Consider the following 25,664-nt stretch of genomic DNA (forward strand, 5'->3'; position numbering starts at 1 on the left):
AACACCGGGCCCATCTAGGAGTGGCACTGCAGTGTCACGCAGGATGTCCCCTTCCAAAAAACCCTCCCCAAACAGCACATGACGCAAAGAAAAAAAGAGGCGCAATGAGGTAGCTGTGTGAGTAAGAGAAGCGACCCTAGTGGCCGACACAAACACCGGGCCCATCTAGGAGTGGCACTGCAGTGTCACGCAGGATGTCCCTTCCAAAAAACCCTCCCCAAACAGCACATGACGCAAAGAAAAAAAGAGGCGCAATGAGGTAGCTGTGTGAGTAAGATAAGCGACCCTAGTGGCCGACACAAACACCGGGCCCATCTAGGAGTGGCACTGCAGTGTCACTCAGGATGTCCCTTCCAAAAAACCCTCCCCAAACAGCACATGACGCAAAGAAAAAAAGAGGCGCAATGAGGTAGCTGTGTGAGTAAGATAAGCGACCCTAGTGGCCGACACAAACACCGGGCCCATCTAGGAGTGGCACTGCAGTGTCACGCAGGATGTCCCTTCCAAAAAACATTCCACAAACAGCAAAGAAAAATTAAAGAAAAAAGAGGTGCAAGATGGAATTGTCCTTGGGCCCTCCCACCCACCCTTATGTTGTATAAACAGGACATGCACACTTTAACCAACCCATCATTTCAGTGACAGGGTCTGCCACACGACTGTGACTGAAATGACGGGTTGGTTTGGACCCCCACCAAAAAAGAAGCAATTAATCTCTCCTTGCACAAACTGGCTCTACAGAGGCAAGATGTCCACCTCATCATCATTCTCCGATATATCACCGTGTACATCCCCCTCCTCACAGATTATCAATTCGTCCCCACTGGAATCCACCATCTCAGCTCCCTGTGTACTTTGTGGAGGCAATTGCTGCTGGTCAATGTCTCCACGGAGGAATTGATTATAATTCATTTTAATGAACATCATCTTCTCCACATTTTCTGGATGTAACCTCGTACGCCGATTGCTGACAAGGTGAGCGGCGGCACTAAACACTCTTTCGGAGTACACACTTGTGGGAGGGCAACTTAGGTAGAATAAAGCCAGTTTGTGCAAGGGCCTCCAAATTGCCTCTTTTTCCTGCCAGTATAAGTACGGACTGTGTGACGTGCCTACTTGGATGCGGTCACTCATATAATCCTCCACCATTCTTTCAATGGTGAGAGAATCATATGCAGTGACAGTAGACGACATGTCCGTAATCGTTGTCAGGTCCTTCAGTCCGGACCAGATGTCAGCATCAGCAGTCGCTCCAGACTGCCCTGCATCACCGCCAGCGGGTGGGCTCGGAATTCTGAGCCTTTTCCTCGCACCCCCAGTTGCGGGAGAATGTGAAGGAGGAGATGTTGACAGGTCGCGTTCCGCTTGACTTGACAATTTTCTCACCAGCAGGTCTTTCAACCCCAGCAGACTTGTGTCTGCCGGAAAGAGAGATCCAAGGTAGGCTTTAAATCTAGGATCGAGCACGGTGGCCAAAATGTAGTGCTCTGATTACAACAGATTGACCACCCGTGAATCCTTGTTAAGCGAATTAAGGGCTCCATCCACAAGTCCCACATGCCTAGCGGAATCGCTCCGTGTTAGCTCCTCCTTCAATGTCTCCAGCTTCTTCTGCAAAAGCCTGATGAGGGGAATGACCTGACTCAGGCTGGCAGTGTCTGAACTGACTTCACGTGTGGCAAGTTCAAAGGGCATCAGAACCTTGCACAACGTTGAAATCATTCTCCACTGCACTTGAGACAGGTGCATTCCACCTCCTATATCATGCTCAATTGTATAGGCTTGAATGGCCTTTTGCTGCTCCTCCAACCTCTGAAGCATATAGAGGGTTGAATTCCACCTCGTTACCACTTCTTGCTTCAGATGATGGCAGGGCAGGTTCAGTAGTTTTTGGTGGTGCTCCAGTCTTCTGTACGTGGTGCCTGTACGCCGAAAGTGTCCCGCAATTCTTCTTATGGCCACCGACAGCATCTCTTGCACGCCCCTGTCGTTTTTTTAAAAAATTCTGCACCACCAAATTCAAGGTATGTGCAAAACATGGGACGTGCTGGAATTTGCCCATATTTAATGCACACACAATATTGCTGGCGTTGTCCGATGCCACAAATCCACAGGAGAGTCCAATTGGGGTAAGCCATTCCGCGATGATCTTCCTCAGTTGCCGTAAGAGGTTTTCAGCTGTGTGCGTATTCTGGAAAGCGGTGATACAAAGCGTAGCCTGCCTAGGAAAGAGTTGGCGTTTGCGAGATGCTGCTACTGGTGCCGCCGCTGCTGTTCTTGCGGCGGGAGTCCATACATCTACCCAGTGGGCTGTCACAGTCATATAGTCCTGACCCTGCCCTGCTCCACTTGTCCACATGTCCGTGGTTAAGTGGACATTGGCTACAGCTGCATTTTTTAGGACACTGGTGAGTCTTTTTCTGAGGTCTGTGTACATTTTCGGTATCGCCTGCCTAGAGAAGTGGAACCTAGATGGTATATGGTAATGGGGGCACACTACCTCAAGAAATTGTCTAGTTCACTGTGAACTAACGGCGGATACCGGACGCACGTCTAACACCAACATAGTTGTCAAGGCCTCAGTTATCCGCTTTGCAGCAGGATGACTGCTGTGATATTTCATCTTCCTCGCAAAGGACTGTTGGACAGTCAATTGCTTACTGGAAGTAGTACAAGTGGTCTTCCGACTTCCCCTCTGGGATGACCATCGACTCCCAGCAGCAACAACAGCAGCGCCAGCAGCAGTAGGCGTTACACGCAAGGATGCATCGGAGGAATCCCAGGCAGGAGAGGACTCGTCAGAATTGCCAGTGACATGGCCTGCAGGACTATTGGCATTCCTGGGGAAGGAGGAAATTGACACTGAGGGAGTTGGTGGGGTGGTTTGCGTGAGCTTGGTTACAAGAGGAAGGGATTTACTGGTCAGTGGACTGCTTCCGCTGTCACCCAAAGTTTTTGAACTTGTCACTGACTTATTATGAATGCGCTGCAGGTGACGTATAAGGGAGGATGTTCCGAGGTGGTTAACGTCCTTACCCCTACTTATTACAGCTTGACAAAGGCAACACACGGCTTGACACCTGTTGTCCGCATTTCTGTTGAAATACCTCCACACTGAAGAGCTGATTTTTTTGGTATTTTCACCAGGCATGTCAACGGCCATATTCCTCCCACGGACAACAGGTGTCTCCCCGGGTGCCTGACTTAAACAAACCACCTCACCATCAGAATCCTCCTGGTCAATTTCCTCCCCAGCGCCAGCAACACCCATATCCTCCTCATCCTGGTGTACTTCAACACTGACATCTTCAATCTGACTATCAGGAACTGGACTGCGGGTGCTCCTTCCAGCACTTGCAGGGGGCGTGCAAATGGTGGAAGGCGCATGCTCTTCACGTCCAGTGTTGGGAAGGTCAGGCATCGCAACCGACACAATTGGACTCTCCTTGTGGATTTGGGATTTCGAAGAACGCACAGTTCTTTGCGGTGCTTTTGCCAGCTTGAGTCTTTTCAGTTTTCTAGCGAGAGGCTGAGTGCTTCCATCCTCATGTGAAGCTGAACCACTAGCCATGAACATAGGCCAGGGCCTCAGCCGTTCCTTGCCACTCCGTGTGGTAAATGGCATATTGGCAAGTTTACGCTTCTCCTCCGACAATTTTATTTTAGGTTTTGGAGTCCTTTTTTTACTGATATTTGGTGTTTTGGATTTGACATGCTCTGTACTATGACATTGGGCATCGGCCTTGGCAGACGACGTTGCTGGCATTTCATCGTCTCGGCCATGACTAGTGGCAGCAGCTTCAGCACGAGGTGGAAGTGGATCTTGATCTTTCCCTAATTTTGGAACCTCAACATTTTTGTTCTCCATATTTTAATAGGCACAACTAAAAGGCACCTCAGGTAAACAATGGAGATGGATGGATACTAGTATACTTATGGATGCCGAGTGCCGACACAGAGGTAGCTACAGCCGTGGACTACCATACTGTGTCTGCTGCTAATATAGACTGGATGATAATGAGATGAAATCAATATATATATATATGTATGTATATATAATATCACTAGTACTGCAGCCGGACAGGTAGATAATATATTTATTAGGTAATGATGACTGATGACGGACCTGCTGGACACTGTCAGCTCAGCAGCACCGCAGACTGTTACAGTAAGCTACTATACTATAGTAGAATGTACAAAGAAGAAAGAAAGAAAAAAAACCACGGGTAGGTGGTATACAATTATGGATGGACTGCCGAGTGCCGACACAGAGGTAGCTACAGCCGTGGACTACCGTACTGTGTCTGCTGCTAATATAGACTGGATGATAATGAGATGAAATCAATATATATATGTATGTATATATAATATCACTAGTACTGCAGCCGGACAGGTAGATAATATATTTATTAGGTAATGATGACTGATGACGGACCTGCTGGACACTGTCAGCTCAGCAGCACCGCAGACTGCTACAGTAAGCTACTATACTATAGTAGTATGTACAAAGAAGAAAGAAAAAAAAAACCACGGGTAGGTGGTATACAATTATGGATGGACTGCCGAGTGCCGACACAGAGGTAGCTACAGCCGTGGACTAACGTACTGTGTCTGCTGCTAATATAGACTGGATGATTGATAATGAGATGAAATCAATATATATGTATGTATATATAATATCACTAGTACTGCAGCCGGACAGGTAGATAATATATTTATTAGGTAATGATGACTGATGACGGACCTGCTGGACACTGTCAGCTCAGCAGCACCGCAGACTGCTACAGTAAGCTACTATACTATAGTAGTATGTACAAAGAAGAAAGAAAAAAAAAAAACCACGGGTAGGTGGTATACAATTATGGATGGACTGCCGAGTGCCGACACAGAGGTAGCTACAGCCGTGGACTAACGTACTGTGTCTGCTGCTAATATAGAGTCTAGACTGGATGATAAATTATTGATAATGAGATGAAATCAATATAATATCACTAGTACTGCAGCCGGACAGGTACTATATATATTTATTATGTAATGACTGATGACGGACCTGCTGGACACTGTCAGGTCAGCAGCACCGCAGACTGCTACAGTAAGCTACTATAGTAGTATGTATAAAGAAGAATGAAAAAAAAAAAACCCACGGGTAGGTGGTATACAATATTATATATATATATATTATATACAATTATATATATATATATATATATATATATATATTAAACTGGTGGTGATTGATTATTAAACTGGTGGTCAGGTCACGTTGCAACTTGCAACTAGTACTCCGAGTCCTAAGCAGACAATCACAAAATATATTATTATACTGGTGGTCAGTATGGTCACAACAATGGCAGTGTGGCACTGACTCTGGCAGCAAAAGTGTGCACTGTACGTTATATGTACTCCTGAGTCCTGCTCTCAGACTCTAACTGCTCCCCACTGTCAGTGTCTCCCCCACAAGTCAGATAATTAATACAATACACAGTCACACTATCTAATCTATATCACTTCAGCAAGTAGTATAGTAGTATAGTAGTACTCCTCCTAATAGTAATAATGCTCCCCAAAATACTGTGTCTCTCTCGTCTCTACTGTGTCTCTCTCTTCTCTAAACGGAGAGGACGCCAGCCACGTCCTCTCCCTATGACTCTCAATGCACGTGTGAAAATGGCGGCGACGCGCGGCTCCTTATATAGAATCCGAGTCTCGCGAGAATCCGACAGCGGGATGATGACGTTCGGGCGCGCTCGGGTTAACCGAGCAAGGCGGGAAGATCCGAGTCGCTCGGACCCGTGAAGAAAAAACTGAAGTTCGGGCGGGTTCGGATTCAGAGGAACCGAACCCGCTCATCACTACTGTCTAGCACCAAATAGCTAAGTCATACTTGCCTACTTTTGAAAAAGCATTTCAGGGAGATTGTGAAAGTAACACCTATCAGCGTGGGCGTGTACTGCTACATCTGAGAGGCGGGGCATAAAAATTACTTACATCCAAATGAAATGAGCCCCAAAGTTAGTAAGATCTACTAAAAGACTCTTATATTTTGCAAGATTTGTTTGTGTATTGTGTTTTACAAGAGGTTCCATATACTGTAAGTGGCCACAAGAAACCTTTAAAATGCATGTAGCATAGGGACAGGGCCGGTTCTTACCTTTGTAGCGCCGCGGGCAAAATATAGGGGCGTGGCTTCAAATGGGGGCGTGGTCACGACACTGAAAGAAAAAAAGAAAGAAAAAAAAGTATACTTACCATCCCCGTTCCTGATCCAGACCGCTGCAGACCCCCTCCGCCGGCGGCGCCGCTCTTCTCCTCTCCTCTCTTCTCTTCGATCTATGGGAGAGACGTTATTACGTCTCTCCCATAGAACAGCATAGACACTAGAGGTCAATTATGACCCCTAGTGTCTGTGCCACTATGCTGTGCGGTGCGCGATGACGTCATCGCGCATCGCACAGCAAAGGTCCTCTACATGAAGGGAAACTAGACCGTAGCGTCTAGTTTCCCTTCATGGAGAGGACCTTTGCTGTGCGGTGCGCGATGACGACATCGCGCATCGCACAACTAAGGTCTTCTCAATGAAGGGAAACTAGACGCTACGCGTCTGGTTCCCTTCAAAGCGGGGGGGCACAGCAGGGCACTGCGGGGGGCACAGTGGCGGATCTTGCCCTGGTGCGGCGCCCTCCGGATGGCGCCGGCGCCCTCCGGAAGGCAGCGCCCCGGGCAAAAGTACCGCTTGCCCGTGGCAAGAACCGCCACTGCATAGGGATCATATTGTGCCTTATAACCAATATATGGAAATGGCACTGATGATACCGTTTAAATGTATGTACCTATGATTTCTTTTTTTCAGGGAGATTGCTGGACCATTCAGGGAGTGAGGGAGATTGCTGCTATTTCAGGGAGTCTCCTGCAGAATGAGGGAGGGTAGGCAACTATAAGCTAAGTTTAAAGCATCACTGACTCTGCTACTTAGCTGCACCAAACACTAATCCTAAATACTGTACCTAGGTGGTCATTCCGAGTTGTTCGCTCGCTAGCTGCTTTTAGCAGCATTGCAAACGCTAGGCCGCCGCCCTCTGGGAGTGTATCTTAGTTTAGCAGAATAGCGAACAAAAGATTAGCAGAACTGCTACTAAAATAATTCCTTGCAGTTTCTGAGTAGCTCCAGACCTACAGTACTCACAGATTGCGATCAGCTCAGTCCGTTTAGTTCCTGGTTTAACGTCACAAACACGCCCTACGTTCGGCTAGCCACTCCCCCGTTTCTCTTTACACTCCTGCATTTTTGCCTGACACGCCTGCGTTTTTTAGCACACTCCTGGAAAACGCTCAGTTACCACCCAGAAACGCCCCTTTCCTGTCAATCACTCACGATCAGCAGTGCGACTGAAAAGCGCCGCAGAATCCACAGCAAATCTGCTAAGTTTTTAGTAAAATAACTAAGCGCATGCGCGCTGCGTACCATGCGCAGTTACCAGCAAATGGCAGCATAGCGAAAATCGGCAACGAGCAAACAACTCGGAATGACCACCCTAGTACACAATCTAGGGCAAAAAAGACAAAAACCAGGTGTGATATGAGTGATCTGTGCCATGCTTTGTTATGCTTTATCTGCGGTTTTACAAAATTCCTTAGTAAGACTGTCAATCAATGACAGTCTGACGCCGTACTGCGTCCTGTGTCGCAGGACCCATTTGCGCACGTGCAGACCGAGTCCTGCGCATGCACAAAGTACCATCTACTAGTACCAACTTTCGGTACTTTGCACATCGGGGTGCAGCTCCGTTTACATCTGAATAGGCCCCTATATGCAAGCTGAGAAGCAGCAATGAGGTAAAAGCCTGGTTTCACTCAGTTATCATCTCCCTCCTGGACTACTGTAACCCCCTATCTACCTTTCCTCCATAATACATCCTGAATACATACACTGCAACACGGCTGTGCCGAAAATCGGTACAACTTAGGGAAGGGGGTGTGACCATGGGAAAAGGGAGCGTGGCCCCGCAGCCCTCCCATAGGAAACAATAGGATTGGGAGACGCCAAAACCCGGTACAAAGCTCTTTTTGGCCTGTACAGACCATAAAAAAAACGGTACTGTACCAGCCAAAAAAGTAAAGTTGGAGGGTATGTAAATACTGTGGCTAGACTAATTTTCTCCACTCCCATCTCCTCATCTGCTGCACTACTCTGTAAGCCCCTTCACTCACAATACCCTCACCAACACAACTCTGACGTCACCACGAGGTACCAACTTGATTACACACCGCTTAACCTCTGACCTTCACATCTCCTCCAATCTTGTAACTGTGCCCAGCTCCACACTTTACATCATCCTAAAAGATTTTCTCCCCACCTTGAATCTTTCAAACGCTCCTTCAAAACCATCCTCATACTTAATATGACCCTCATGTCCATTACAGTCACTTACCAAGTTCTACTTATGTTCCATTTGCTCCAACAAGCCTCTCATTAACCCCTCCCTACCCCTATGCCTCATATATGTCTGCTGTCCTTGTTTACTGTGCATCATTTGTCACTGCTACGAATGTTAAACATCAAGCTCTGTGTAGTATGCCGACTACACCTCATGCGTATGGAATTGTTTGTGCTTGTCTCATACTTCTGTTTTTACTTCACATCTGCTATTATGATAAATTGAATTCATGTTTTTGCTATTATACTCATTTGTATTTTAAACAACAACACTCCGCTGTGGTAACTTCCAATGATCGAGCCAGTCAGACCAGCAATACAACGACGTAGCGGAATTCAAAGCTCAATTAAACTCCTGCGTCAAAACAGCCTAAGCAGCCTATGTCATCCAAAAAAACTTAACAGACGGGCTTTAGAAAAATGGCTAAATGCATTCATGTATTATGACGGTCTGGTACTGTGGAATTCCGGTGCCTTATTACTAGTAAACAATACTGATGATATTGGGGTCTATGTACTAAGCCTAAAGATGCAGAACAGCTAACATACTGTAAGTCGCCCTGTTCAGAGAAACTGCATAGGGTTGGTACAAGCTTCTATGGTGTGTCTAAAGACGCAATGAGACAGAACTGAGGACGTCTCACTATGAAGATAATAAACAGCAGAATTAGCATAGGGTCCGACTCAGAATCACCCCCATAGTCTCTTGTTATCCAATATTTCAATATTGGTCAGCAGCACAGTGCCAAAACGGACAACTTTGCTGCCTCACTGTACTGTGGACCTTATCTGTGTGGAGTTTCCATGTGCCCCCCATGCTCTTGCTAGTTTCCTAATGGTACTCCAGTTCCCTCCCCCAATCCAAAAACATACGGTTTATTTAACTGGTTACTGACAATGTGCGATCAACCTGACGCCGCCTATGGGGAAGTGTATTTTAGCATAGCAGGGCTGCGATCGCTTGTGCAGCCCTGCTATACTAAAAAAGTTTCAAGCAAGACAAGACCATGGCTGCAGTTACTCACCCAGTGCGACGGATCCAGCGATGAAGGTCCCGGTCCTGATGTCAGACATCTGCCCTCCAAACGCCTGCCTGGAAAATGGTGAGTATCCGCCCCGGAACGCCTCCCTTCTGTCCGTCTTCAATCACATTTCTCGTTGGCGTCGTCGTTGCCTGGCAACGATCATCGCCAGGCAATGACTCGCGTGTGTGCAATGCGTCTGCCGCGCATGTGCATTTTCGACCCGTTTCGCACCGCTGCGTACGAACGGGTTAGATTGACCCCCAATAACTCTAGTGTGTAATGTGTGTTCATGTGGTAGGGAAAATAGGGGGCTATGGGGCAGATGTATTAAGCATGGAGAAGTGATAAAGAAGTGATAAGTGAAAGGTGATAATGCATTGCGGGTTTGAAAATGCCAGTTAGGAGCTGATTGGCTGGTGCGTTATTACCTTCTAGCAGATGATAAAACACAGAGAAGGGGGAAACTTCTGCACAAGTCCAAATTTTTGAAAGTACCCTGATTCGGTAATGTACAGTAGATAGAATATGCTAGGTTCTCAGGGTGCTGCCTCTGACAATCAATAAACTATCTAAAATACAGAAGAAACAGCATTGTCTTGTGCGACGCACAAAAGTATATAAAATATCACTTATAATAACATAATGAAATGTATCCAACGAAATCTAGATAAAAGAAAATATAGATAGAATACACATTTTCTATGTATAGTTTCTTTCAGATTCTATCAGATGCAGAGAAGCAATAAGTAATTGTACCAGCGCTCATGGGCGTAGATGTCAGCATAAAACGGCTTCCTGTTATTGGGCGTGCGCGTGGATTTCCTATAACATAAACCCCCTTTAGCACACAAAGAAGTGACAGCCTGGAAGGAGGCACTGGAGATGACCTGACAAGTTCCCAGCTGTAACTTTGCCCTGACATGACCTGATGGCTAGGCATGACAAGGACACAGTGCCAGGCTGACTCTAAAAGATCTTATGTCATACACAGAGCAACGTGACATTGGAAGATGAAGAAAAACATTTAACAGCAGGATGTGAGAAAATAAGATTTTAAACCTATCGGTAAATCTTTTCTCCTAGTCCGTAGAGGATGCTGGGGACTCCGTAAGGACCATGGGGATAGACGGGCTCCGCAGGAGACATGGGCACTAAAAAGAACTTTAGATATGGGTGTGCACTGGCTCCTCCCTCTATGTCCCTCCTCCAGACCTCAGTTAGAGAAACTGTGCCCAGAGGAGACGGACAGTACGAGGAAAGGATTTTTGTTAATATAAGGGCAAGATTCATACCAGCCCACACCATCCACACCGTATAACATGGAATATACGAACCAGTTAACAGCATGAAACAAAATAGCATCAGCCCTAGACTGATCAAAACTGTTACATAACCCTTATGTAAGCGAAAACTATATACAAGTCTTGCAGGAATTTGTGTAATATCCAGTTAAACCCACTGTGTACTGTACAAGTATAGTTATACTTAGTTTTGTTCTTGTATTGTATATACACATAAATAATTAAAATAAAAACTTAATTTATTTAACCATGCCCTCACAGCGGGATGTTAAGATACGTTTATAGTTGCCCCCATAATGTGCAGGTTGGTTCATAGATGTCCCCCTCACAGAGGGGAGGTGGACTGCCCCAAATAACGGGGTTGTAATGACTGTGGATGCGACGGAGGCGGACCCATGCCCAGGAAAAGGGGGCTTTGTTTATATGATTGAAAAAGATGCTTGATCAGCTCGTGCGGATAACGGCTGGCGGGATCAATCCGGGTCCCAGAAGGAAGAAGTTAAAAAGGAGAGCTGATGGGGGACGGTTGGAGAGAAACCGCTGAGACTGACGAGGAGAGGAAGGACCCGTACCGGAGCCTGGAGTCCTAAAAAGACTGCGTCACGCTGAGATCAGACACCCGGCCTCGAGTGGAAGTGTGACCCTAGACTCTGGTGCCGTTCGCGATACGGGTATCTGAGACCCGGCCGGGACCCCGGAGCAGTGTGCCGTGCGGAGACTTCCGTGATCTGACAGAGGCAGCGGCTATCGTAATTCGTCCCGCCCTTGCTGGGCGGAATGGAGGAGGCGGCTTCGTGTTGGCCCAGTGCGATTGAGCGGTGACTGGATCGGAGGCGATGCGATATACTCTGACGCCTCTGGAGCGGTGAGTGACAGCAGGAGGCGGGCTAATCGGAGGCTCCATTACCGATAGCGGGCGGCAATCATTGCACTAAGCCAGCCCAGATAAAGGTGTTACACGTCTAAACCGACAGCGGGAGGCGGGCTAATCGGAGGCTCCATTCCAGGTAGCGGGCGGCAACCATTACACTACGCCAGCCCAGAGGAAGGTGTTACCATTTTAGACTGACAGCAGCTAGAAAACGGAACTGGTGCCTTGTTTCAGATATTACTTATAGACACTTTGTTGCAGTCTAACCCAGAGCAGTAAAACAGTGTAATTCAGCTTGACTAGAAGAATACTTACTGCTAACACTATAGAGCTACAGTGAATTTATCATTAACTTGGCTATCTGTACCTCCATAACAATATATAACTTTAACTTGAAACGTTTACTTCATTTCTATGAGGGAGCGCCAGACGGAGTGTAAAGAAGTATCAAAGAGAGAACTAAGTTAATGAAAATCGGTGTCCGCACACTGTAATTAATCATATACATCTCTAGACAGCACTATCGTTAAAGGTAACACTACTAAATTATTTACATCTTTCCCTTGGAATTAATAATCTACGTTGCCTTATACTATAATCCTTTTGCAACATTGTCAACTAAAACTCTACTAATCGCACCATCAGCAGCTAAGACTAATTGCTCCGATCTCAACTCACGCTCTACTAACTGTGCCTCTTATGTTTGCTCTAACAGACGATTAATAGAAATAGAGCAGGGTGACAAATATACTACATTAATCCCTTTGTAGGAGATTACTACTTCGCAAGAACTCGGGCAGATTGAGGGACCGGGGGTTTGGAATAAACTTTCAGAGTCACGGGTTAGAAACTCTATAGGGAGAGGACACTATAACTTTACAATTGGGATCTCCTTCCCCTTTACTGGCCAGTCCCGTAAGTTCATGTGCACCAACGAGAAGAACTGAGTACTCAGATAGACAAACTAAGACATTATACTATAGGAAGAGGATATTGCTTAATGTTATTGACGGATTAACTGAATGCATTATTGAATGTATTATTCATATTTATTGATAGTAAATCTGTTATACATGTAATGTGATTTAGGGTGCAATAACCCCTTGCTTTTAGGTGTTCCAGTGACATCGGGTATAACCAACAGGACGGAAGTCAGGTTCCGGTGTAATAAAACGTTACTTCAGTGGTTCTTTATTACTTGTGATAATATTCGGTTGGTTCGGTATTATTATATGATGAAATGCCTGCGGTTGTATTGAAATTTCTGCAATAAGATAAACAGGAGAATTAATAAAACAATATTACGTCACAACGTTTCTGTATTAGTCTCATACAATTCCTACTCGCCTCTCTGTGAAGAACGGAGAATAAAACTTCTTTGGATATAAGGAATAACATAGAAGAGATACCAACATATATATCTCTTTACTAGTAGTCGAAACAATCCCGATCAGCGTGTTTACATTTGTCCGCACTGGGACGGGCGCCCAGCATCCTCTACGGACTAGGAGAAAAAGATTTACCGGTAGGTTTAAAATCTTATTTTCTCTTACGTCCTAGAGGATGCTGGGGACTCCGTAAGGACCATGGGGATTATACCAAAGCTCCAAAACGGGCGGGAGAGTGCAGATGACTCTGCAGCACCGATTGAGCAAACATGAGGTCCTCATCAGCCAGGGTATCAAACTTGTAGAACTTTGCAAAGGTGTTTGAACCTGACCAAGTCGCCACTCGGCAAAGCTGTAATGCCGAGACACCTCGGGCAGCCGCCGAAGAAGAGCCCACCTTCCTAGTGGAATGGGCCTTTACCGAATTTGGTAACGGCAATCCAGCCGTAGAATGAGCCAGCTGAATCGTGTTACAGATCCAGCGAGCAATAGTCTGCTTAGAAGCAGGAGCGCCAACCTTGTCGGCTGGATACAGGACAAACAGTGCTTCTGTTTTCCTAACCCGAGCCGTTGTGGCCACATAAATTTTCAATGCCCTGACCACATCAAGGGACTCGGAATCCTCCAAGTCCCGCGTAGCCACAGGCACCACAATAGGTTGGTTCATATGAAAAGATGAAACCACCTTAGGCAAAAATTGAGGACGAGTCCGCAACTCTGCTCTATCCACATGGAAAATCAGATAGGGGCTTTTGTGAGATAAAGCCGCCAACTCAGACACTCACCTTGCCAAGGCCAACAACATGACCACTTTCCAAGTGAGATACTTTAATTCCGCCGTCTGAAGAGGCTCAGAACCAGTGAGACTTAAGGAACCTCAACACCACGTTAAGGTCCCATGGTTCCACTGGAGGCACAAAAGGAGCTGGATATGCAGCACTCCCTTCACAAAAGTCTGTACTTCTGGGAGAGAAGCCAATTCCCTTTGAAAGAAAATGGATAGGGCCGAAATCTGAACCTTAATGGAGCCTAATTTTAGGCCCAAATTCACTCCAGTCTGTAGGAAGTGAAGGAAACGGCCCAGATGGAATTCTTCCGGAGGAGCATTCCTGGACTCACACCAAGACACATACTTCCTCCATATACGGTGATAATGTTTTGCTGTCACGTCCTTCCTAGCCTTTATCAGAGTAGGAATGACCTCATCCGGAATGCCCTTTTCCGCTAGGATCCGGCGTTCAACCGCCATGCCGTCAAACGCAGCCGCGGTAAGTCCTGGAACAGACAGGGCCCCTGCTGCAACAGGTCCTCTCTGAGAGGAAGAGGCCACGGATCTTCTGTGAGCATTTCCTGCAGATCCGGATACCAGGCCCTTCTAGGCCAATCTGGAACAATGAGAATTGTTTGTACTCCTCTTCGTCTTATGAATCTCAATATCTTGGAAATGAGAGGAAGAGGAGGGAACACATAGACCGACTGGAACACCCACGGTGTCACCAGGGCGTCCACTGCTACCGCCTGAGGGTCCCTTGACCTGGCGCAATACCTCGGAAGTTTCTTGTTGAGGCGTGACGCCATCATGTCTATTTGAGGCAGTCCCCACTGACTTGCAATCTCTGCGAAGACTTCCTGATGAAGTCCCCACTCTCCTGGATGTAGGTCGTGTCTGCTGAGGAAGTCCGCTTCCCAGTTGTCCACTCCCGGAATGAAGACTGCTGTCAGAGCGCTTACATGATTTTCCGCCCAGCGAAGAATCCTGGCAGCTTCCGCCATTGCCACCCTGCTCTTTGTTCTGCCTTGACGGTTTATATGAGCCACTGCGGTGATGTTGTCTGACTGAATCAGAACCGGTAGGTCGCGAAGCAAATTCTCCGCTTGACGAAGGCCGTTGTATATGGCCCTTAATTCCAGTATGTTGATGTGTAGACAAGCCTCCTGGCTTGACTATAGCCCTTGGAAGTTTCTTCCCTGTGTGACTGCTCCCCATCCTCGGAGGCTCGCATCCGTGGTTACCAGAACCCAGTCCTGAATGCCGAACCTGCAACCCTCTAGAAGGTGAGCACTCTGCAGCCACCACAGGAGAGATACCCTGGCCCTGGGGGACAGGCTGATCATCTGATGAATCTGTAGATGTGACCCGGACCACTTGTCCAGAAGGTCCCACTGAAAAGTCCTCGCATGAAACCTGCCACCATCTTTCCCAGAACTCGAGTGCAGTGATGCACCGACACCCTTTTTGGCTTCAAGAGGTCCCTGACCAAGTTCAGGAGTTCTTGGGCCTTTTCCCTCAGGAGAAAAACCCTTTTCTGGTCTGTATCCAGAATCATGCCTAAGAAAGGCAACCGGGTCGTTGGAACCAACTGTGACTTTGGGAGAATGAGAATCCATCCGTGCTGCTGCAACACCCTCAGGGAGAGTGATACGCTGTTCAGCAACTGCTCTCTTGATCTCGCTTTTATTAGGAGATCGTCCAAGTACGGGATAATTGTGACTCCCTGCTTGCGCAGGAGCACCATAATTTCCGCCATTACCTTGGTGAAAATCCTCGGAGCCGTGGAAAGCCTCATACGGCAACGTCTGAAATTGGTAATGACAATCCTGTACAGCAAATCTCAGGAACGCCTGATGAGGCGGATATATGGGCACATGAAGGTATGCATCCTTTATGTCCAGGGACACCATATAATCCCCCCCCCCCCCCCCTCCAGGCTGGCGATGACCGCTCTGAGCGATTCCATCTTGAACTTGAACCTTTTTAAGTATAGGTTTAAGGATTTTAAATTCAGAATGGGTCTGACCGAACCGTCCGGTTTCAGGACCACAAACAGGGTTGAGTAATAACCCATCCCCTGCTGAAGCAGGGGAACTTTGACCACCACTTGTTGTAGACACAATTTTTTAATTGCATTTAAAACTACCTCCCTCTCTGGAGAAGAAGCCGGTAAGGCCGATTTGAAAAACCGGCGAGGAGGCACCTCTTCGAATTCCAGCTTGTAGCCCTGGGAAACAATGTCTATTGCCCAGGGATCCACCTGTGATTGAACCCAGACGTGGCTGAAAAGTCGAAGACGTGCCCCCACTGGGGCGGACTCCCTCAGCGGAGCCCCAGCATCATGCGGCGGATTTAGTAGAAGCCGGTGAGGACTTTTGCTCCTGGAACTAGCTGTAGTTGGCAGCTTTTTCCTCTTGCCCTTACCTCTGGCAAGAAAGGAAGATCCCCGTACTCTCTTGGATTTATGCGACCGAAAGGACTGCATCTGATAATGTGGCGTTTTCTTAGGCTGTGAGGAAACATAAGGCAAAAAAGTTGATTTACCTGCAGTAGCTGTGGAAACCAGGTCCGTGAGACCTTCCCCAAACAATTCCTCACCCTTGTAAGGCAAAACCTCCATATGCCTCTTCGAGTCGGCATCACCCGTCCATTGTCGGGTCCACAGGGCTCGCCTAGCAGAAATCGCCATAGCGTTGGCTCTGGAACCCAGTAGGCCAACGTCTATCTGAGCATCTCTCATGTATAGGACAGCATCCTTAATATGACCCAAGGTCAATAAAATGGTTTCCTTATCCAGGGTATCAATATCAGCAGATAAGGTATCTGTCCACGCTGCAACAGCGCTACAAACCCAAGCCGACACTATTGCCGGTCTGAGTAATGTACCAGTATGTGTGTAAATTGACTTCAAGGTAGTCTCCTGCCTGCGATCAGCAGAATCCTTGAGGGCCGCGGTATCTTAAGATGGCAGCACTACCTTTTTGGATAAGCGTGTCAGCGCTTTGTCCACCCTTGGGGAAGATTCCCACCGTATCCTGTCCTTAGCCGGGAAAGGATACGCCATAAGAATCCTTTCGGGAATCTGCAGTTTTTTGTCTGGAGTTTCCCAAGCCTTTTCAAACAACTCATTTAGCTCATGTGAAGGGGGAAAAGTAACCTCAGGCTTCTTTTCTTTAAACATGTGGACCCTCGTGTCATGTACAGAAGGGTCATCTGTGATATGCAACACATCTTTTATTGCAATAATCATATAATGAATACTTTTAGCCAATTTTGGCTGCAACTTCGCATCATCATAGTCGACACTGGAGTCAGAATCCGTGTCGGTATCAGTGTCTACTACTTGGGATAGTGGGCGCTTTTGAGACCCAGAAGGTCCCTGCGACATAGTGAAAGGCAGTGCTTGACTCCCTGTACCTTCCCTGGACTCAGCTTTGTCCAACCTTTTGTGTAATAAATTCACATTTGCATTTAAAACATTCCACATATACAACCAGTCAGGTGTCGGCGTTGCCGACGGAGACACCACACTCATTTGCTCCACCTGCTCCCTAGAAGAGCCTTCCGCTTCAGACATGCCGACACACGCGTACCGACACCCAACACACTCAGGGAAATCTCTAATCTGGAGACAATTCCCCCACAAGGCCCCTTGGAGAGACAGAGAGAGAGTATGCCAGCACACACCCAGCGCCAATGACCCTGGAAAAAATTCCCAGATATACAGCGCTTTTATATATGTATATATTCACTGCGCCAATTATGTGCCCCCCTTCTTTAAAACCCTCTGTCACCGTGTTCAGCAGGGGAGAGTCTGGGGAGCCAGCTTCTCAGCGGTGTGCTGTGGAGAAAATGGCGCTGGTTAGTGCTGAGGGATCAAGCTCCGCCCCCTCAGCGGCGGGCTTCGGTCCCTCTCGATTTCTTCAAAAACTGGCGGGGGATACCTATATACAGCCCTCAGCCTATATATATATACTTTTGCCAGTCCTAGAGGTGTAAAATTGCTGCCCAGGGCGCCCCCCCTGCGCCTTGCACCCATCAGTGCCTGCCGTGTGTGTGGGAGCAATGGCGCGCAGCGTTACCGCTGCGCGTTACCTCAGTGAAGATCTGAAGTCTGCCGCCTCTGAAGTCTTCTATCTTCTTATACTCACCCGGCTTCTATCTTCCGGCTCTGTGAGGAGGACGGCGGCGCGGCTCCGGGACGAACTGCAAGGAGAGACCTGCGTTCCGACCCCCTCTGGAGCTAATGGTGTCCAGTAGCCTAAGAAGCAGAGCCTAGCATTTAAGTAGGTCTGCTTCTCTCTCCTCAGTCCCACGATGCAGGGACCCTGTTGCCAGCAGGGCTCCCTGAAAATAAAAAACCTAACAAATATACTTTCTTTCAGGGAAACTCAGGAGAGCTCCCTGTAGTGCACCTAGTCTCCTCTGGGCACAGTATCAAACTGAGGTCTGGAGGAGGGGCATAGAGGGAGGAGCCAGTGCACACCCATATCTAAAGTTCTTTTTAGTGCCCATGTCTCCTGCGGAGCCCGTCTATCCCCATGGTCCTTACGGAGTCCCCAGCATCCTCTAGGACGTAAGAGAAATGATTATATGCAAACTATGGGGGTGATTCAGACCTGATCGCTGGGCTGCAAACTTTGCTGTCCTGCATTCAGATAGTCTCCGCCTCCAGGAGGAGTGTAAATTCGCCCGTGCAAGTGTGCGATCCCATGTGTACGCCGAGCTGCAAAAATCCACTTTGTGCAGACTCTGCGCAGCCCAGGACTTACACCTACAGTGCGATCACATCTGGCTGATCGGGGCCGGAGCTGACGTCAGACACCCTCCCAGAAAACACTTGGGAACGCCTGCGTTTTTCCGGACACTCCCAGTAAATGGTCACTTACCACCCCCAAACGGCTTCCTCCTGTCAATCTCCTTGCGAGCGCCCGCTCAACCGGATTTTTCGCACCATCTTGTCGCTGACCAGCAATGGCCATTGTTGCTGTCCAACGTGTGTGCGCATTGCGGTGCATAAGCATGCGCAGTTAATACCTGATTGCCCGCTATGCGAAAACTCACAGGTCTGAATCACCCACTATATCACTGTCCGTACCTCACTAGCCTACTCGTTTTGGAACCATCAAAGCAAATACTTTATGGTAGATGCTAGAATCAAGTGGGCTAAGGGACCTTTTCCGTAAGGGGGAGGAGTTACGACGCAAGGGGGAGGAGCTAGGCCAGCGGGATAGTTCCTCTACTATCCACGCCACCAACTATTACCTTTAGTAATTAGGTGGTGAGCGAAGCGTGGCGAGCGAAGCGAGCCCGCGAGGGTACTTTTCGGGTACCCTGTTCGCCCGTAGCTCCTCCCCCTGGTGACGTAGCTCCTCCCCTCAATACGTCACAAGGTCCCTTCAGCCCCTCCGATATAGAACCAACCAATACTTTATAGCTCCGAACTGTGCCGTGATTTACATTTATTTTGTCGTAGATCGGAACGGCTGAGAAATGTTCTATTTCAAACAGTTTCTGCGCATAATTTCAGAACATAAGGATCCATCTTCCAACATTCTGCGTCCAATCCAACTTTCCAACGTGAGATGTCAGTATCTGCCGGAGAGTTACTGAGGACCCTCTCTCTGTAGCTGGCTACAGGAAGGTATCATACAGGTGCTCAGTTGAACCAGGGTCAGGCAGCATGGAAGAATACAATTAAATATTGCAGATTTTGTCTATCGGTGAGAACCTCTCCCACAGGCAGGAAACAGCTGAGTCTACATTCATGTTTCTGGGTGAAAGTTAATAGACAAACTTCCTGCATCAGACACAGAATGGGACTTACTGATGCCAAAGGTCACAGAGAAGACATGATGGAAGGTAGCTGTTCATGCAGGCGTAGTAGTGTGTGCAATGGAGGCTGCAGTAGACCAACATGCAGATCTCCAATAATGTGTGTTGTTGGGGATGGCTATCAGAGCCACCACCATCGATGGCAACAAATTATTTGGTTCTATAACTTCAATGGTTCTTGCATGTACAGAATAGACTTGGCTCATCCGGTTGCGCGGCGGCCTGGCTGGCTTCATTCTGAGCTTAGTTTAACTTTTGACTCTGGGGCGAGGCCGGGAGAGGCGTCTCAGTCAACATAATGGCACATTCTGTGAACTGGGGTGGGGGTTGGGCCTCGGGCCTGCGGCTACCATCAATGGCGGGAAACCATCTGGTGCAACGCTACTGCTGATAAAACGTCTTACTTTGATAATAAAACTAGTTACTTTGGATTTAAATGGGTATTCTATGGGTATAACTGAGAACAGTCTTAAACTGGTTCACATTTGCAATGCACTTTAGTAAAGCTGAACATAGTGAGACTCTTCTCTGCTGTATACCTTAGGCTGGGCACACAGCCCGCAGCAATGACTTGCATGCATTGTATTCAGCACTGGCCAACCCAACAGTGACCACCCCGTTATACCCATTACTGGAAGGCCTATCATTCCATGAAAAACAACAAGCACATTATGAGAACCCAGGTATGCCTAGCAATACACAAAATATTATTCCAAATACTAAGAAAACCTGTTACACTGAGCAAGCAAACAGCATATTACAGTGCAATAAGCAGCATGTTATCTGGAGTAACACACCTCATGTACCCAGCAATAAGCAGCATGTTATCTGGAGTAACACACCGCATGTACCCAGCAATAAGCAGCCTGTTATCTGGAGTAACACACCGCATGTACCCAGCAATAAGCAGCATGTTATCTGAAGTAACACACCGCATGTACCCAGCAATAAGCAGCGTGTTATCTGGAGTAACACACCGCATGTACCCAGCAATAAGCAGCGTGTTATCTGGAGTAACACACCGCATGTACCCAGCAATAAGCAGCCTGTTATCTGGAGTAACACACCGCATGTACCCAGCGATAAGCAGCCTGTTATCTGGAGTAACACACCGCATGTACCCAGCGATAAGCAGCCTGTTATCTGGAGTAACACACCGCATGTACCCAGCAATAAGCAGCCTGTTATCTGGAGTAACACACCGCATGTACCCAGCAATAAGCAGCCTGTTATCTGGAGTAACACACCGCATGTACCCAGCAATAAGCAGCATGTTATCTGGAGTAACACACCGCATGTACCCAGCAATAAGCAGCCTGTTATCTGGAGTAACACACCGCATGTACCCAGCAATAAGCAGCATGTTATCTGGAGTAACACACCGCATGTACCCAGCAATAAGCAGCATGTTATCTGGAGTAACACACCGCATGTACCCAGCAATAAGCAGCATGTTATCTGGAGTAACACACCGCATGTACCCAGCAATAAGCAGCCTGTTATCTGGAGTAACACACCGCATGTACCCAGCAATAAGCAGCATGTTATCTGGAGTAACACACCGCATGTACCCAGCAATAAGCAGCATGTTATCTGGAGTAACACACCGCATGTACCCAGCAATAAGCAGCATGTTATCTGGAGTAACACACCGCATGTACCCAGCAATAAGCAGCATGTTATCTGGAGTAACACACCGCATGTACCCAGCAATAAGCAGCATGTTATCTAGAGTAACACACCGCATGTACCCAGCAATAAGCAGCATGTTATCTGGAGTAACACACCGCATGTACCCAGCAATAAGCAGCCTGTTATCTGGAGTAACACACCGCATGTACCCAGCGATAAGCAGCCTGTTATCTGGAGTAACACACCGCATGTACCCAGCGATAAGCAGCCTGTTATCTGGAGTAACACACCGCATGTACCCAGCAATAAGCAGCCTGTTATCTGGAGTAACACACCGCATGTACCCAGCAATAAGCAGCATGTTATCTGGAGTAACACACCGCATGTACCCAGCAATAAGCAGCATGTTATCTGGAGTAACACACCGCATGTACCCAGCAATAAGCAGCATGTTATCTGGAGTAACACACCGCATGTACCCAGCAATAAGCAGCATGTTATCTGGAGTAACACACCGCATGTACCCAGCAATAAGCAGCATGTTATCTAGAGTAACACACCGCATGTACCCAGCAATAAGCAGCATGTTATCTGGAGTAACACACCGCATGTACCCAGCAATAAGCAGCATGTTATCTGGAGTAACACACCGCATGTACCCAGCAATAAGCATCATGTTATCTGGAGTAACACACCGCATGTACCCAGCAATAAGCAGCATGTTATCTAGAGTAACACACCGCATGTACCCAGCAATAAGCAGCATGTTATCTGGAGTAACACACCGCATGTACCCAGCAATAAGCAGCATGTTATCTGGAGTAACACACCGCATGTACCCAGCAATAAGCATCATGTTATCTGGAGTAACACACCGCATGTACCCAGCAATAAGCAGCGTGTTATCTGGAGTAACACACCGCATGTACCCAGCAATAAGCAGCGTGTTATCTGGAGTAACACACCGCATGTACCCAGCAATAAGCAGCGTGTTATCTGGAGTAACACACCGCATGTACCCAGCAATAAGCAGCATGTTATCTGGAGTAACACACCGCATGTACCCAGCAATAAGCAGCATGTTATCTGGAGTAACACCGCATGTACCCAGCAATAAGCAGCATGTTATCTGGAGTAACACACCGCATGTACCCAGCAATAAGCAGCATGTTATCTGGAGTAACACACCGCATGTACCCAGCAATAAGCAGCCTGTTATCTGGAGTAACACACCGCATGTACCCAGCAATAAGCAGCATGTTATCTGGAGTAACACACCGCATGTACCTAGCAATAAGCAGCATGTTATCTGGAGTAACACACCGCATGTACCCAGCAATAAGCAGCATGTTATCTGGAGTAACACACCGCATGTACCCAGCAATAAGCAGCCTATTATCTGGAGTAACACACCGCATGTACCCAGCAGTAAGCAACCTGTTATCTGGAGTAACACACCGCATGTACCCAGCAATAAGCAGCATGTTATCTGGAGTAACACACCGCATGTACCCAGCAATAAGCAGCGTGTTATCTGGAGTAACACACCGCATGTACCCAGCAATAAGCAGCGTGTTATCTGTAGTAACACACCGCATGTACCCAGCAATAAGCAGCATGTTATCTGGAGTAACACACCGCATGTACCCAGCAATAAGCAGCATGTTATCTGGAGTAACACACCGCATGTACCCAGCAATAAGCAGCATGTTATCTGGAGTAACACACCGCATGTACCCAGCAATAAGCAGCATGTTATCTGGAGTAACACACCGCATGTACCCAGCAATAAGCAGCATGTTATCTGGAGTAACACACCGCATGTACCCAGCAATAAGCAGCCTGTTATCTGGAGTAACACACCGCATGTACCCAGCAATAAGCAGCCTGTTATCTGGAGTAACACACCGCATGTACCCAGCAATAAGCAGCCTGTTATCTGGAGTAACACACCGCATGTACCCAGCAATAAGCAGCATGTTATCTGGAGTAACACACCGCATGTACCCAGCAATAAGCAGCATGTTATCTGGAGTAACACACCGCATGTACCCAGCAATAAGCAGCATGTTATCTGGAGTAACACACCGCATGTACCCAGCAATAAGCAGCGTGTTATCTGGAGTAACACACCGCATGTACCCAGCAATAAGCAGCGTGTTATCTGGAGTAACACACCGCATGTACCCAGCAATAAGCAGCCTGTTATCTGGAGTAACACACCGCATGTACCCAGCAATAAGCAGCCTGTTATCTGGAGTAACACACCGCATGTACCCAGCAATAAGCAGCCTGTTATCTGGAGTAACACACCGCATGTACCCAGCAATAAGCAGCCTGTTATCTGGAGTAACACACCGCATGTACCCAGCAATAAGCAGCATGTTATCTGGAGTAACACACCGCATGTACCCAGCAATAAGCAGCATGTTATCTGGAGTAACACACCGCATGTACCCAGCAATAAGCAGCATGTTATCTGGAGTAACACACCGCATGTACCCAGCAATAAGCAGCATGTTATCTGGAGTAACACACCGCATGTACCCAGCAATAAGCAGCATGTTATCTGGAGTAACACACCGCATGTACCCAGCAATAAGCAGCCTGTTATCTGGAGTAACACACCGCATGTACCCAGCAATAAGCAGCCTGTTATCTGGAGTAACACACCGCATGTACCCAGCAATAAGCAGCCTGTTATCTGGAGTAACACACCGCATGTACCCAGCAATAAGCAGCCTGTTATCTGGAGTAACACACCGCATGTACCCAGCAATAAGCAGCCTGTTATCTGGAGTAACACACCGCATGTACCCAGCAATAAGCAGCCTGTTATCTGGAGTAACACACCGCATGTACCCAGCAATAAGCAGCCTGTTATCTGGAGTAACACACCGCATGTACCCAGCAATAAGCAGCCTGTTATCTGGAGTAACACACAGCATGTACCCAGCAATAAGCAGCCTGTTATCTGGAGTAACACACCGCATGTACCCAGCAATAAGCAGCCTGTTATCTGGAGTAACACACCGCATGTACCCAGCAATAAGCAGCCTGTTATCTGGAGTAACACACCGCATGTACCCAGCAATAAGCAGCATGTTATCTGGAGTAACACACCGCATGTACCCAGCAATAAGCAGCATGTTATCTGGAGTAACACACCGCATTTACCCAGCAATAAGCAGCATGTTATCTGGAGTAACACACCGCATGTACCCAGCAATAAGCAGCATGTTATCTGGAGTAACACACCGCATGTACCCAGCAATAAGCAGCATGTTATCTGGAGTAACACACCGCATGTACCCAGCAATAAGCAGCATGTTATCTGGAGTAACACACCGCATGTACCCAGCAATAAGCAGCCTGTTACCCTGAGCAACAAACAGCATGCTGTGCCCAGTGCCGTAACTAGACATTTTAGCGTGCAAGAAACAGCATCGGCGCCCCCCCCCCCATATACAAAACAGGGCCAGTGCGCACCACAGGTGTGCATAAAAATATGGAGGTGTGGGGAAGGGGCGTGGCCACAAAATAATACCAATTCATATTACACTGTACAGTAGTCTCCATTATTCAAATTACGCCACACAGTAGCGCCACTTACACACATTACACCAGGTAGGGCCCCTTGTACACATTATGCCAAGTAGAGTCCCTGTCACACATTACGGCAGGTAGAGTCCCCCTTTTACACATTATGGCAGGTAGCGCTCTCTTTTACACATTACGGCAGGTAGAGTTCAATTTTTACACAATACAGCAGGTAGAGTCCCCCTTTTACACATTACGGCAGGTAGAGCTCCCTTTTACACATTACAGCAGGTAGAGTCCCCCTTTTACACATTACGGCAGGTAGAGCTCTCTTTTACACATTACAGCAGGTAGAGTCCCCCTTTTACACATTACGGCAGGTAGAGCTCCCTTTTACACATTACAGCAGGTAGAGTCCCCCTTTTACACATTACGGCAGGTAGAGCTCCCTTTTACACATTACAGCAGGTAGAGTCCCCCTTTTACACATTACGGCAGCAGAGTCCCCCTTTTTACACATTGGGCAGCAGAGTCCCCGTTTTACACATTAAGCTGGCAGAGGTCCCCATTTACAAAAAGAGAGTGAGAGAGAGGGGGATGAGGAAAGAGGGACTGAGAGAGTGGGGTTGAGGACAAAAGAGAGAGAGTGAGAGAGTGGGGGCTGAGGACAAATGAGAGAGAGAGAAAGAGAGGATAGAAAGAGTGACTCAGTCAGGGCATATAAACATCCGCACTCACTCCGTATATCGGAGAAACAAACAGCATATTATACACAGCAATAAGCAGCATGTTATCTGGAGTAAAACACAGCATATTATACACAGCAATAAGCAGCACGATATACGGAGTAACACACAGCATATTAT

Source organism: Pseudophryne corroboree, chromosome 4 (genome assembly GCF_028390025.1).
Source record: "Pseudophryne corroboree isolate aPseCor3 chromosome 4, aPseCor3.hap2, whole genome shotgun sequence".
Classification (NCBI taxonomy): domain Eukaryota; kingdom Metazoa; phylum Chordata; class Amphibia; order Anura; family Myobatrachidae; genus Pseudophryne; species Pseudophryne corroboree.